The sequence below is a fragment of the Lactuca sativa genome, chromosome 2, assembly GCF_002870075.4.
Source record: "Lactuca sativa cultivar Salinas chromosome 2, Lsat_Salinas_v11, whole genome shotgun sequence".
In the NCBI taxonomy this organism is placed as follows: domain Eukaryota; kingdom Viridiplantae; phylum Streptophyta; class Magnoliopsida; order Asterales; family Asteraceae; genus Lactuca; species Lactuca sativa.
Window position 1 is genome coordinate 156,419,137 of NC_056624.2, and position 13,481 is coordinate 156,432,617.

The following is a 13,481-nucleotide window of genomic DNA, read 5'->3' on the forward strand; positions in this document are numbered from 1 at the left end:
GATTTGTCAGGTCTATAAATTTCATAAGTTCAACTCTCCCTAGTCAAGTCCATTTAGAATCTTTCGTGCCTACCGACGCATCAAACCAGAGCATAGACCCTTCAACTTTGGGTACGTTACGCAGACTCAGGTTGCCTGTTATCACATAATCATATCACTTCCCAGAACATCTCCCTCAGGCAGCACATTTCATAACCAACAATTTTTTTTTGATTATCTGATTTTCTAATGTTTTTGGATTTTTAAAATTTTCTAATTTTTGTTTTGTTTTTATTTCTCCCCCTAAATTTGTGCATAAGAGAGAAACGAAAGTAAATGTGCAAATTTAAACTATCATAAAACTAAAATTAGTCTTTAAAGCGAATCAGGTTAAGAAAAACTCAGGAGTATAGAGAAGAAAACGCAAACCGTAAGTCACCGATTGAATATGCATCCATAAGGTCTGAGAACAGCACGCGTAAACTCAGAACAGATCCGAAAAAATTCTTCATGTCGTTAAGCACAAACCCCGTTTGTGATCTCTTCCTTTCTTCCTTTCCCGCCAAGGACACATACTCTCAAATAATGTTCTAAGTACTGTACAGTTGAGAGCTGTCTCCTTTCATGTGCCTGGAACAGCTACTACCTACAAACCGAAGTCTGATGATATGCGTCCATAGCTGCTCCGACACAGAGCGGGATTAGCTGGTCTTTGGAACCCAGTCCATTTTGAAACTGGGTTGACCTTCGTCATCCTTGCACGGTACTCTCTCCCATGACATATCCTGTTTATCACAAAAAGAAAATGTAGAAATATTAGAAGCATTAAATGATTTGGGAGATTGCACCTTTGGTACCCATCTGTAGTTGGGTTTAACACATTTCTTTTTCGAGCGGATGGGTGCCTCGGCACTTGATTTTGAACTTGAAGCCGATCGTCGTGATGACTTTGATTTTGGCTTCACGGGAGCATCTCTTGGATTTGGCTTCTTGGCCGACATTCCCTTCTTGACCTTGGGAGTTGATTTCTTGGCTTTGTGGGGTTGATTGTTAGCCTTATGGGCATTCCAGTCGCTATTGTATGAATGTGCCCTCGAAGGGTTTCTTTTGGGGTATCTCCCTCTTAGTGTTTTCTGCCAGCCATGTGTGTAGTAAGGAATGTATGCGCGATTTGGACAATTTCTGGCAATGTCTTCAGGTGTTCCATAGTGAAAACATGTCTTTTTCTTCACTATGGAGTTGTTTCTTCCTGCCCCTGGTGGCGTATCCTTGCCTCGTTTTTTATTGTTCCCACGTGCACACTTGCAGCAAACACTCTGTTTAGCTTGAAATGGTGGCCCGTATTTACCAACAGCAGGTTGATCAGAAGCAACTGAGTTAGAAGCAACAGATTCAGAGTTCAAGGAGATGTTGGTTTGTTCAATGGTGTTCTCCTTGTTCTCATCTTCTGCTACTTTACCTGCACATGTAACATAATCATTAGAAACGTTCACTTCATCCTTTTCTGGCACAACCACAATAGGTTTCCCATATTGGAGATGTGCCTCATTGTCAATTTCTTCTTGTGTCATAGGGATGGATGTGTAGTTATGATTGAAAGGGGGAGGAACACTATCGTACCCTAGACCCTTGTTTTGATTATCTTTGAATTTTAATTGGTTTTCAAATAAGGACTCGACTGTCTTACTTGACGCAGTGTAATTTTTGAAATTAACATCTGTTTTTCCACAATTAATTTTCAAAGTGTCAAGTTCTTCAGTTACAGCAGCAAGTTTGCGTTTAATGTGATCATGATTTTCACACTTGTTGATGTAATCTTCTTGTAATTTCCTAAAGTCCTTGGTTTTTGCTTCTAGTTGTGCTTTTAACGGTTTCTGACCTTTCCTTAGAGTATAGCCTTCATATTTAAGGTCCTCATTTTCCCTTTTTAGCAAATCAATTTGTTTGCGAAGAAATTTAATTTTGTTTTTACAAGATGGAGTACATGAAACTTCATTTACCGGAATTGATGTGGAACTCATTTTTATTTATTATTATTATTTTTTAATTTTTTTTATATATTTTTAATTTTTTTTATTATTTTTTTTATTTAATTGCCCATTGACTTAAAAACCAAGAAAGTCAACCTTAAAAGTCAAATTTAAACAGTCAAACTCAAAAGTCAAACTTGAAAAATCAAACTTAAAAGTCAAACCGAAAAGCCAAATTTGAAAAACTAAAAGTCAAACGAGAAAGTCAAAATTTAAAGTCAAAGGTCAACTTTTAAAAGTCAAAGTTAAAATTTTAACTAAAAAGTCAAAAATAAAAGTTAAAATTTAAAAACTAAAATTTTTGGGTTGAAAAAGGATTTTAAAAATAAAGAAAATTGATTTTTGGGTTGATTTTGTCAAAAATGCGAAATTAGGTTCGCAAAGCTCGAGTTATATTTCAAATTTCGGAAGAATGAAACAAAGATGCTCCTAGACGAGTTGGTTAAGGCGCGCTTGTTAATTACTGGGAGGTCCAGTGTTCGATTCCTGGCACCTCAACTTCGTTTCCCTTTTTTTATGAAAGGGCTGCTGTGCAAGGTCGACTGCGAAGCGAGGACTAGAGCTGCGAAGCGAGGACGAAGCCGCGAAGCCGAGACCGATTCTGCTGAGCCGTGAACCAGATGCGAGACCGAGGGGAAGAAGCTGGACCGTAAACGAGACCGCACACGTCCGAGTCGCACACACTGAGCCGCACACTCCGAGCCGCACACACCGAGCCGTATACTCTGAGCCGCACACACCGAGCCGCACTCCTTCAACTAGGCCACACACCTTCAACAGATTCGCGAAAAAAACGACGTTTTTCACCCTTTTTTGCTCTAAAACTCGTTTTTATGAAAAATGCAAAGAAGTAACCCCCCCTTATTTTTGCGAGATCTATCCAAAAACGCTATTCTATTTTCAAAATAAGATCAAATAAGCTCCAGGTCTGAAAAAATTGATTGATACAACCAAGCTCTGATACCAATTGTAAGTCCCCAAAATTATCTGTGTATCAATCAGATCCAATTGATGGTGTGGAATCCCAATCAATTGGATGATGTCAGATCAATATAGAAGAGAAGGAGAAGAAGAATTAAGATGAATATATGATGTATTCAATATGAATTATGCTCCTTACAATAGATTCATGCACACACACACTCTTCTCTCTAACTTTCTCTCTCTTCTCTAGCCTTCTCTCTTCTAACCTTCTTTTTTTCCTCAACCGTACACTCACATGCACTCCTTTATTTATATGGACCTCCGGCCATACACATGTGTACAGTCGCACACCCTGTGTACGGCCGCACACAGGGTGTGCGGTCGTACACACGTGTACGGCCGTACACACAAACCGCAAACACATACAACATTACATAAAAATATATTTTCCATTCATGTTAAAACGTGTGCGGCTGTCTGTTTGCTACCACACATGTGTGTGCGGCTGACCTTGTACAGCTGTACACATGCGTGTGCGGCTGAGTGTATCTACGTGTGCGGCTGAAATTTCTTGTGTTGCCCTAATCTTTCATGTGTTAACCTTCAGATTAAAATGGGAGACCTGGAGTTTGCTAAAGCTCATAATTCTGCAATTTTTCTTAAAGATCCTCCTGCAGCCCACAATGACTTGAAATTCATTGTGGATGGTTTGAAGAAATCATGCTTGGTTCATGCCTTAACTACCAGTCCTGCTATATACCAAAGTCTGATCAACGAATTCTGGAGAAATGCTGTTGTAAAGAAAAATGGCCAGGGTGAAAAATTTGTTGAAACAATAATGGAAGACAAGAAAATTCAAGTAACAGAAAGCATTATTAGAGAATCCCTTCAAATAGAGGACATACCTGGGTATACCATGGAGATTGATATTCATCAAACTCAAGATGTCTTAGAGCATATGGGCTATGAGGGAACATTTCCCCCTACAATCAAGAAGTTGCTTCCTCCGTGTTGGAAGTACTTAGCTCATGTGTTCGTGAGCTGTATTTCCGGGCGAAGATCAGGAGCAAACGAGATTTCTCTAGCCAACACTGGTGCCATTGCAGCATTGGCGGCAGGTTTTGAGTTTAACTTCTCAAAATTCATAATGAATGAAATGATCTTAAATCTTGAGGGGAGCAAAAGGGACAAATTCTGGATGTATCCCAGATTTTTGCAAATCATCCTTAATGTGAATCACCCCGAGCTGCAGAGAGGAAATGATATCTTGGATTTCAAATCCATTGGTCTAAGTGCTTTTGGGCTAATGAAACAAAAGAGGGGTGGGAAATTTGTATTTGAAGGAAAATTTCCATTGATAAAATTTGGAATTTTCAAAGAAGATGATAGAGAAGAATCAGAAGAACAATCTACGCAAATGGAAAATGATGATATTCATCACTCTCCCTCCGGCCTGAAGTGGAGGAGATTCATCACTCTCCCACAGCTTATGTAGCCGACGAGCATGATTTTCAGAAAGCAAATGATTCAAAATCTTCTCGAGGGGATGATGACAATGATCTGTACGATGATGTAGAGTTTTTGAAAGAAATTGACTTTACAGGAATCAATGATGATATTCCTACAAACATAGAGTTTGATCTTGGTGATGAAGATTTTGATCCTTTTCTCGATATTCCCAGCAGCCGTGCAAATAAAGTCAATGAAGTTGCTTCTCTAGCAATCAAGACTAGAGATGAAGGAAACTTTCTCAAAATTCTACTCTCCACCTCGAAGCCCTTGGAGGTCACAACAAGCCAAGAAGATGTGACATCAGAGATTCCTCCCTCTGTGTCACTTGTCTCAACATCAGCTCCAATCATTTCTGACTTTTCGAAACCTCAGACTTCTCATACTTCCATAACAACAAGCCAATCTCTTGAAAGTCTGGTGATTCCCGCTGTAAAAAGTGCTCCTCAAGTTACCTCAACAATCACTACAACCTCTGCTCACTCTCCTCCAAAGCAGACTGATGAAGGTCCAAGTACCATATTTGAGATTGGTGGATCCTCTTCTATTCCAGAATATTCTCCAACTTGACCTTCTCTAGATGAAGCTTCTATCAGATTAGTAAGACATCTAGCTCAATCTAGTCCAACCTCTTCATGCAGGAAAGGAATATCATTTAACGAGGGTCGGACAGATCATGCCAAATTCTCTTCGTCTGATCTTCGAGAGGAAATTGGAGTTCTCCGCCAACAGCTCATTGAAAAATCAATTCAAATGGATCAACTTTCTGCTTATATCTTTGAGCTCAGGGCAAAGGATGAAGAAAAGACCAAACAAATCAAAGATCTACAAACGAGTCTTGGATCTGTTCAAGCTAGTTATTTCAATCTCAAGAACGTATTGTATGATGCTTTTGGTGAAAAAGTCAAAGCCCTCTTCCAACAGCCTCATAGAGTAGTTGATCCTCCTTTTGCTCAATCACCTCCTGCAACTAATGATCTACCTGTTGACCCACTTGCTCCAAGAACAACTACCATTATCGACAGATTTGAAAAAGAACCAGAAGGACGCAGAGCCAGAATCACAATTAAACAGGGTAAAAGGATTGTGACTGCAAATCAACGCGAAGGACTTCTATTCATGAAAAATACAAATGAGAATCGCAAAGCAAAAGACCCTGCTCTAACTGTAACAAATTTGAAAAAGAGAAAGTTTGGTGATGAGTATGGTGACAGATCTGGTATCCGTATGTGGGCTTTCGATCCAGAAATGAATTTGTGGGTGGTAAAGCGAAACTCAGGAATATCTGAGTGTTACAAAAGCACCCATGATTTCAATTCTTGGACTAAGACTGATCTAGCAGAATTATCTAGGGTCCCCTTTCACAATCCCTCGCAAGATCCAAGTGCATCTAACTTTAAGAGGTTCCTTGATAGGCAGGTCAAAGAAAATTTTCCCAGTATGAAGACTGCCAAAGCCCTTTATCGAAAGGATAAGGATGTTCTCGACCCAGAAACAGGCAAACCTATGAAGATTATCTTATGGCCTGCTACAAAGAAGCAAAAAGAAATTCCAATCCCTCAGCACTTCCAGGAGGGATATCTTGACAACATGGAATTTTGGGCATACGATGACGAAACTGCAACTGCCGCTATCAAATTCAAAGATCAAGAACATATTTTGAGGCTGATTAATGCAAAAGATCTTCTTCATTTTCGAGAAAGGGATATCCGGACTTTGGCCCGTCACCAGATAATCTGCAGAAAAGACGTAATGGAAGCTGCTGCTAAAGAATACACTACAATGGTAGCTACAATCATAAATGGAAGATTGTGGATGGGTTCAATGGGAAGATCAGATCTGAGGTTGTTTGAGAAGCTTGCTGAGGAGCCAAAGGAGTGATGACAAGACTATGCTAGTCTCAAACCAAGGGGGAGACTGAAAGAACATATTTTTGTGGTTTGATCTAGGCATTATTTTGTATAGATGATCGTGTCATTTTGCATTGATTGTATGGTGTCATGAAATGTGTGCTGCCACACATGTGTGTGCGGCCGCAAACATGTGTTTGGCTGCACACTCTTGTGCTAGTAGGAGGAGTACTATTTATAGCAGCTGAGTTGTGTCAGTCTGTACTTTTGGCTAGGTGTCAGAACTCTACAGTAGTTGTACTTTTCTCAAGATGTACTTGACATTTACTGAATATAGATGTGTGCATGCTTGATTCTACTTCTTCTTCATCTCAATCTCAATCTAATTGCAATTAACTTCATTTATTACTAAATTGGGTCCTTAGTTTTGGGTCTTACAAGGAGGCTCATAAGTCTCACTTCTTTATTCACCCAGGAGCCACCAAAATGTATATGGATTTACGGTTGAGTTATTGGTATCCATGTATGAAGCGAGACATCGCATGGTATGTCGAGAGGTGCTTGACCTGCAGGATGGTCAAGGCTGAGCACCAGAGGTCGCATGGTAGGTTGCAACCTATGGAGGTTCCCATGTGGAAATGGGAGTAGATCGCGATGGATTTCATCACCAAGCTGCCGAAGACGGTCAGGGGCTTCGACACTATCTGGGCCATCGTGGATCGATTGACTAAGAGTGCTCACTTTCTAGCTATACGGGAGAGTTCGTCATCCGAGAAATTGGCCGAGGTATATATCCGTGAGATCGTTGCTCGCCATGGGGTACCAGTTTCTATCGTTTCAGATCGTGATGTTCTATTCACCTCCCGATTCTAGCAAAAGTTCCACGAGGAACTGGGCACGCAGCTGCACTTCAATACAACCTATCATCCGCAAACCGACAGCCAGAGTAAGCGGACTAAACAGAATCTCGAGGATATGCTGAGGGCTTGCGTTATCGACTTCGGTGGGAGCTGGGACTCCTACCTACCGCTTGCAGAGCTTTCCTACAACAACAGTTTCCACTCCAGCATAGGTGCCCCACCCTTCGAGCTGTTATATAGACGGAGATGTCGCACCCCAGTTTGTTGGGGTGAAGTTGGTCACAGGGTGATGGGCCGAACCGAGGTATTTTTGCAGACTACTGAGAGGATTCAATAGATTAGACAGCGAGTGCAGACCGCACAGAGCCAGCAGAAGAGCTACGTCGACCGGTGCCGATCTGAGTTGGAATTTCAGGTTGGTGATATGGTACTCCTGAAGGTTTCACCCTAGAAGGGTGTCGTCCGCTTCAGGAAGAGGGGGAAATTGGGTCCCCGCTTCATTGGGCCATTCAGGGTTATTGCCAGGTTTGGTAAGGTGCCATATAGGTTGGAGCTCCCGGAGGAGCTGAGTCAGATCCACAACACCTTCCACGTCTCACAATTGCGGAAGTGCATCCTGGATGAGGATGAGATAGTTTCGTTGGATGACATTCAGGTCGATGAGTGCTTGAATTACGTGGAGAGTTCGGTGGCCATTCTTGAGAGAAAGGTGAAGATCCTACGAAGCAAGGAAGTGCCTTTGGTAAAGGAACAATAGGAGCATCAGAGAGGATCTGAGTGGACCTAGGAGCCAGAGTCCGAAATGAGAGAGCACTACCCGAATCTTTTTGTTGCATTCGACTTCAGGGACAAAATCTAGGTCAAGTGGGGGAGAGTTGTAATGTCCCGAATCTTGTAGGTATATCTTGAATGCCCTTCTTCCTTTTATTAGTTATCATTGTTGGTCCCTGGAGTTGGTTGTGATGGGTTACGAGAAGTATAAGGACTAAAGTTGCATCTTTGGGACTGGAAGTAGTACGCTGAGCATATATAAGGGTACGCTAAGATTACTAGGCGCGCCCTAGTACGCTAGGCGTACTTATGTACAATGAAAACCCTAATATTTGGGGTTGAGGACTATATCATCACATGTATGGTTCATTCCTTTGCTCATCCTTAGCCTCTATACCTCAGAAAATGTCCCAAACCATAGAGTGTGTGAAGAAGTGTGAGCTAGTGTGCATCATGGACCTTGGAAGTGAAGACATTACTTCAAGGAGCTAGAATAGGAGAGCAAAGATGTAGATCTAAAGTTGTGTTGTGCCATTAAAGCCCCAGAAGGTAAAAAAGATTGAAACTTTGTGCTTGCTTGTTTATAGATCTAGACATTTAACTTTATGGAGGTCTTATGGTCCCAAGAGTCCCAAGAAGATGGATGTGATGTTTAGGCGAAACAAGCTATCCTTTCAGACCTTAGGAAAGGTCCTAAGTGATAAAAATCAGTTCCCAAATGCTAGATTTGTCCCATGCATGAAGTAAGTGTTAGGTTTTGAGCAATCTAACACTCCTACGTGTACATGCAACCCTAAATACCTTGGATCTATGTTTTCTCTATTATACATGCAATTATGAATATCCAAGGTATTATCCTAATCTAGCATACAAAATAATGAATATAGCAAGATAGAATACATACCTCTTTGATATGGAATGTCTTCATGAAGCTTGAGTGCCTAGTGCCTCAAGTGTGACACCTCAAATGGTTCACACAACACCAAATACACTTAGAATAACTTGAGAGAAACTTGAACACTCCTAAAATCGGCTAGCCCTTTCTTATTATTCATAGTGTTCGATTTTTCCCAAAGAATATGATCTTATATAGTTGTTACAATTAGGGTAAACCCTAATTGTCATGGCCTTCCATTCCCTTGGATCCATGGGTTCAAATACACTATGGAGCATCCATGGACCATCCTATGGGTTTTAGCCCAACTTGATTATCCATGGAGCATTAGCCCACTATACAAGTATGGATGATTTACACAATCAACCCATATATTTAATTAGTCTTCTTTTGATCACTTAATTAATTCTAGATTAATTCTTGATCAATACTAATTAAATAATCCTATTAATATATTAGAACTTATAATATATTAATCAACCTTAAGTGTTATTTCTCTCATTATAGTCTATCCAAGTGCATGATGCCATGCAACCCAAATGGACCATGTCGGGTCGGGTCAAGTCTTACCAATTATAGTTATGGACTTAGACATTAATCCAACAGTCTCCCACTTGGATAAGTCTAAAACTATTATTGCGAATGAATTCAAGAACCGACCAGCAATCGTAGCTCTCAAAAGCTTCCGTCGAACTCTGACCTTGCCGATGAACTCTAACCTTTGTAAATGACTTGTCCATTAGATAAGGGATCATATATTCCTCCATTCTAGATATCATATGGACTGAGACATGGATTATCAATCATTCTCTCTGTCCATTTGTTGTTTCTTGATTTCTGATTCATGATGACTGACTGATTGAACAAATCAAATCAGTCCTGGCTTGGCCAAGCACTCACATGTGTCATCATTAAATCATCGAGGGGCCCACAGATATTGCTTTTATCCCAAAGGTAAAAGGAATGGATAAACTTCGACTCATATGGCTTGTTTTGCTACTTGTTGAATCATACACAAAGGCACGTTTTATAACATTGAGTTACCAATGCGTTTTCGTGCAATGAATGTACTATCAACTCACAGTAACAACTCATATCTCTAGGTTTGAAGAATATAAGATATTATCATCTCATGATCACTCGTGATAAAATCCATGAAGTGATTCCAATGAGCGCGGGTTGAATCCAATACTCAGAATTTATGAGCACTCATGAGTGTTGTAGCACAACTTTGTCCACCAACTTGGACCTCTACAAGCCAACCCATGATAGTCTTGATTCATATCTACTTCCAACATATATGGATGGTTTGAATAACTTAGTCATTCCGGAAGAATAACCTAGTTATTATGGAAGTTAAAACATGCAAAGTGAAACACAAGAATAAATGAATCTAATATGGTCTCAGAACTTATGAATATAAATAGAACACCTTTTAATTATCACCATATGATTGCACATCATTCATTGTATACTGTTTCAGCTATCAACTTTATTCTTGAATTTAAAACAATAGTTGTCCCATGCTCCAAGCATGTACACTATGTTTTCTAAACACTAGTCATGCCATACACCAAGTATGCATACTATGTTTGTCTATGACCCTTACTTTGTGAATAAACCAATTGACCAAACTTTCAATGATTCTAATTTCACACTCCCGAATTCTTTATGGCAAATGCAGGAATTCCAAATTCATGCCATTTTACCTAAATCTGTTAGATTCTCAACTTATATGCAATGATTCTTTTGTAATGATTATGCACAAAGTCACAAAGATTTGACAACAACCATTACAGAGCATTCCAAAGGAGACCAAATCCTTGGAAACACCCTTCTTGCATTAAGTTTCCTAATCTTATACAGACTTATTGAACAACTTCCACCAATGGGATCATTTCCACATTCCCTTTTTGACTATCACTTCTGAACAAGTGTTGCCTCTTTTCAGAATATGTCAATATGGTCCTTCCAACAATTAAAACTATACTTCCAACTGTCCCTGAGCAACCAATCTTTGGTAAACCTTAGATTGTCCTCGACAATTGCTTAATTGTTTTAGTCATATCCAGTTCTAGACCTTTTCCCTTCTTAATGCCCCAGGCATCTGGAAAATTTTAGACAGGATGAATATAGCACATGTAATCGATCCTATATCCGAAGCATATGGGACACAATTCATGATGTCTCACATAAAGACTAAACCAATCTTTTTCTATAATATTTTCATTTCTATTTGCCAAGTTCTCATAATTCAGATTATGAAAAGGGATGCCGTAATCATAATCGAATTTTAGAACGCAAATAATGGACCCTTATATAGAATTTCCTTATGTTGAGCCATTCCAACATGAAATTCATATATATATATATATATATATATATATATATATATATATATATATATATATATATATATATATATATATATATATATATATATATATATCCTTGACTAAATACGATTAAAATCTCAATCTACGCTTTTAGAATTGAAATGAAGTATAACTTCCTCTCCCTTAATTATAGCAAAACAACTTTTTCAACCCCTGCAGCCTCACGAATTGAAACTTTTGTTTTCTATAATTAACATTGCTAGCTTGCAACCTTTATCATAATTATCATGCTCCCACTAACATGATGATTATTAGCATAAGACTTATGTTCCCACTAGCTTTGACATGTACTCAGAAATCAGCTGACTTTCTTACCAAAGTTCAGATTTTTGATACTAGATTGTTTTGATAAAACTTTATCAAAATCATACACCTCTCTTAGATAGCTCACATGTGTGTCTAAACAATTTTAGAAATATGAAAAGGGATGCCGTAATCACAGTCTCAATTGTTTAGACCTTTGCCACTTCTCACAAGTCCATGTTAGTGTGTCGGTAAACCACACACGCTCCACTAACGACTTTGAGAATGCAAATATCATAATTACTATCTAGCTAAAATCTACTTAGTGAAAGTGCTTCCTCACCATCATTTTCATGAATCGGAGAGAAACCTTATGACACTTAGATTTAATAGCGTATGTGTTCTTATCCATGTGAATTTGTCAAAACCATAATCACAAGACAAGGTTAGTGACAAATCCAAACTCATATGGATTAAACTTGTTCAATCTTAAATTCTTGCCATTTGGCAGCTCAGGAGCCTGCCATTGCTTCCAAGTAGCTATGCAACCAATTGAGAACTCTCATAACTCCTATGCAAAGCCAACTTGAATAGGCACAAAAATTTCAACACAATAGGTTATAAACCTCAAGTCGTATGCTAGTGAAGGACTTTAGGTTTTATGCTTGATTAAGTCTTGAAACTTTCAAGAGCTTTAAGGCTCCCACTGTCCTCTTGACATATAAGACTCCCTTGTCAAATATTCAAGAGATAGTGCAGATTCTTTATCAGGACTTAACACTTTATACAATTGGCCTAAGTTGGTCTCTGTTTTATCCAAAACATCACAACTTACCAATTTCAAATGTATAAGAGTAGATAACCTTTTACTCTTACATTTGACTAGTGTTAACAAACCCTCTTTAAGATATGTCACTCAAGTTACAATCTGGGAGTATGACTCTAAGAATTGTTTTGGAACGAAGTATGACTCATCTTTTTGATTTAACCATTTCAACAATTCATGACTCCTCTTCTTAGTCATAAGAATGCACTAAGATGACTTTAGAGGACCAATTGTGATATGGTGTCTTAATTATTAAGATGATCATAAACATGATACTAGAGTACTCTCCCATCTTTTCAAATTTGAGAGACTTTTATCTTTCTGCCTAAGTTGATTCTTCTTATTCGCCCTGCCATACATTGGAACTTTCCAATGTTTCAGAATTATACTTTAGCCTGTAAGTATAACCATATTTAGTAAGCTTTAGTAAATTATGACGAATAGTCTTATCGATCTTTTGTGGTGGACTTAACTAGTGCACAAGAATGTGTACTCGATCCCTTAGTCCTTTACATGACTCACACATCCATGTGAATAAGTAGTTAGTCTTAATTCTTCCAATGCTTGAAAGTTCTCATCCATCATGCTATACAACTTGCATGATTCCAAGTTTCAGTCCAATTGAAACTTGGGTGATGAGAATCTTTCCATATTTGGTAGATTTAGACACTACCACAAATGAAAGAATCAAATTCATATTTCCACTCTTGCTATTAATGGAATCTTATAAGCAACAAAACTTTTCTCAAAAGTCACTGTAAGGATATTTTAAAATAAATAAAATCAAATTTTTTTCCTTTTATTTAAAAAAAACTTTGCGGAAAAACTATACTTACAGTGCAATAGCACATGAAAACTTTGTTGTTATCTATTCCTAAGCAATATATCATAACTCCTAAGAAGTAGCTTAAGAATCCGATCTTCAACCTATGCGATAGAAACCCATCTACACGATCAGATTCAACATATTCTTTCTTTAAGTTTCCTTCATTTTCCCTTTGATTCTTAAAACATCAACATGTGACCCAGTCACATCATGTAATAAGAATCTTAGAATAGAAACTTAATAGAGTTTGATAGTGGACTTTACCTGAAGTAGAGTCAAACTTATTGACTTTAACATCCTTAGGTAAATTTGGCAGCTTCGCAACTAATGCCCATTTCTTTGGCAATGGACCCTTGATAATGGCTCTTTCTT